This window comes from Mus pahari, chromosome 4 (assembly GCF_900095145.1).
Source record: "Mus pahari chromosome 4, PAHARI_EIJ_v1.1, whole genome shotgun sequence".
NCBI classification, from domain to species: Eukaryota; Metazoa; Chordata; class Mammalia; order Rodentia; family Muridae; genus Mus; species Mus pahari.
The window spans coordinates 44465430-44468499 of NC_034593.1; the positions used below are offsets into that span (position 1 = coordinate 44465430).

Genomic DNA, 3070 nt, shown 5'->3' on the forward strand with positions numbered 1-3070 from the left:
GGCTGTCCTGGAACTCACTTTGTAGACCAGGCTGGCCTCAAACTCAGAAATCTGCCTGCCTCTGCCTCCCAAATGCTGGGATTAAAGCTGTGCGCCACCACGCCCAGCTTCTGCCCATCTCTTATGCAGATGCTGGGGATGACTATAGATCTTCATGTTTGTGCAGCAAGCACTTTACCCACGGATCCGTCTCCCTAGCCCTCAATACCCTTTTCTAGGTCAAAAAAAAAAAAAGAAAAAAAAGAAAAAAATCAGGTTTGCTTGCTTGCTTGCTTGCTAATTAGAGCATATCACCTGTTTTATTATATAATTGTTGCCATCTTTTTATAATTGTTTATTTGTTTGACGGTGGGGTGTTAACTGTGTGCCCCAGATTGTGTGTGGAGGTCAGTTCCCTCCTTTCACAATGGGAGTCCTGGGAGTCTAACTCCAGCTTGAAAGACAAGTGCTTCCCCATCCCGACCCCCGACCGCCGACTGAGCCACCGCATCTTATGTTCTGGGGGAGAATAGTGTTCAGATAAGCTTGAGGAATGTAGTTCACGGTCAGCAACGGACAAGCACGATGAGTTGGAGTCTGCTCTTGACTTCCTTCCCGTGGAAACAGGATGAACAAGAGGCAGGGGCGCAGGTTTCCCTGGTGGGTGTGGCTGCCTCTTGTCCATCATGTCAGCTTCCAGACACCCTCCATTACCACAGATGTCACTGTTACAGGCTGGCCTCCAATTTGCTATGACCTTGACGTCCTATGTCCTCCTTGCCCTAGCTTTGCAAGCGCCACCATGCCTATCACAAACCACACATATATAATTTCATTTTAAAACTTTTATAATAATTAGTGCGAGGTGTGTGCACGTGTCTGTGTGTGCACGTGTGTGTGTGTGTGTGTGTGTGTGTGTGTGTGTGTGTGTGTGCTCGCACGCGAGCGCTTCAGAGGAAATCTTTCAGTAGTCAGATCGCTTCTTCCACTCTGAGTTGCAGGGATCGAATTCAAGCCTTCAGGCGCGCTGGACCGTGAGACTTCAGCCTTCACGAGCGCCGAGCAAGTGTTTTAAGCAGCTCTTCCTTCTTTCCCACCTTCCCCAAACCTTATATCTTTAAAGATTCTTTTGAATTCTACATAGGTAGGGTAGTCATAGGTCCTTGGTGTACTTTGTTTGGATAGCCATTTATCATTTTGAAACATGGTAAATTCTGCACTTCCCTTTGTGCTAACATAAACATGCCCAGAAAGTGCAAACTGACATATCTGTACTTTACACGGGTGGGTAGGCAAGCCTGGGAAAGGCAGGAATGGGAAAATCGTGGGTTCAGCAGCTCTTTCGTTTATGCAGCCAAACTAACACACCCTGGAATTCCAGCGTGAATTGTGTAATCTGTAGTAACTACCAATGGATTAATATGACAAGTAGAACTATAGTCCTTTGTTCTCACTACTGAAGAGGAAGCAAGGCCTACTATGCTCAGCGGCTCGTTGGTCTAGGGGTATGATTCTCGCTTTGGGTGCGAGAGGTCCCGGGTTCAAATCCCGGACGAGCCCAGCTACTTTTTGCCTTTTCTCTCTCTCTTTTTAGTCTCCATCTTCTCAAAAATAGTTGACAAGTTCCTCCTGTTAAAGCCACAAAAAACAAGGACGAGGAGAGAGAGAGAGAGAGAGACCCTCCGTGAGCGGAGAAACACAAACAAAGCCCTAGGAATAAAAAAAAAAAAAAAAAAAAAAAAAAAAAAAAAAAAAAAAAAAAAAAACAGTGAGGGAACTGGTGGCTTTGATCCGGAGAACCCAGAGACCGGTTCAGTCCGGATCAACGCGATTCTCCCAGGTGAAGGAAACCTGCTTTGGAGAGGGTTTCCCAACTCTGTACAGAGAAGCCCGGGTGTCTCAGAGGTGGCTAGGACACAACGACTGTCCCGGGGGAGGGAGGAGCATCGCAGGCGGGGCCCAGGGGTGCGATCTGCTGGGTGGTCCACCTGCACCATCTGCATGCCCCCTTTCTTCCCGCCCGAGGCCACGGACTGGCGGTGGGTCTCGCACCTGCCTCTGGTCCACACAGGTAATCGCCGGCTCTCATCGTGGTTTTGCCACGCTGGCGAGAGAAGCGCAAAACACAAGCGGGAAATGTTACACCAGGCATGCTATACCCCCCCAGGGTGCCGCACCGTCGGCTGGTGACCCGCTCTGGGATTCTAGGGATGGCGGCACAAGGTACCTCCACGCAGCCTTGGCCCGGATCTTTGGAGGACCGTCTGTCCTGCACAGTGACTGTGACATTCAGAACGCGGGCTTTCACATGGGCAGTGTGAAACGTCAGCCGAGTACCAAGTGGCTCCTTGGGCCAAGATCAAGGGAACTCGACACTGGCGGACCTACGACTGCTCCTCACTTTGCTAGTGGTGGAAAGGGACCAGAACGATGGAGTTCCTCTGTAATTACAGTCTTTGGATTCACCCTTTCAGGGCGGGTCTGAAATCTGACTCTTCTTCCAGCTCAGACTTTCAGGTTCCGCCCCAAGACGCCTCAACGGTCATAAAGTGGACCTGAGACGCTGCTCTACGTGGCTCGTTGGTCTAGGGGTATGATTCTCGCTTAGGGTGCGAGAGGTCCCGGGTTCAAATCCCGGACGAGCCCAGATGTATTCCCGAGATCCAATTCTTTTTTTAAGAGAACTAAGACTCTGCTGTCCGCCGGTGCAGACTTCGGCCTGCACTCTCACCCACAGCGCTTGGCTCAGGAGGCTAGAGTTTTAACATTTTTGAAAATTAAATTGTTTTATTTTATTACTTATTGGTGGTTGGGCGACGCTGAGCACCTTGAGGAAGTCAGTTTTCCTTTTCCGCCCCTGGGGAAGGAACTAGGTGGTCCTCTTAAGGAGTCAGACTTGGTGAGGGGAGCCTGGAGCCCGAAGAGAGAGTGCCATGTTAGAACGCCAGAGTGGAGGATTCCATCCAGCCCCTCAAGAAGGTTTATTTAGGTTTAGCTCTAGGGGGAAGAACGGGCTGGAAAAAGACCATTCATTGGCTGTCAGTTTTGTTTTTTTTGTTTTTTTTTTTTTGCTGCTACCAGACATAGAATC

General features: G+C 49.6%; 2 non-coding genes across 2 annotated transcripts; both read left to right on the top strand.

The window, feature by feature from the left end:
• The first annotated feature begins 1467 nt into the window (after nt 1-1467).
• On the top strand, nt 1468-1539 carry Trnap-ugg. Its single transcript has one exon. It is a non-coding gene; the product is annotated as a tRNA-Pro (tRNA).
• Nucleotides 1540-2553: 1014 nt separating this feature from the next.
• On the top strand, nt 2554-2625 carry Trnap-agg. The gene has a single exon. It is a non-coding gene; the product is annotated as a tRNA-Pro (tRNA).
• The last annotated feature ends 445 nt before the right edge of the window (nt 2626-3070 follow it).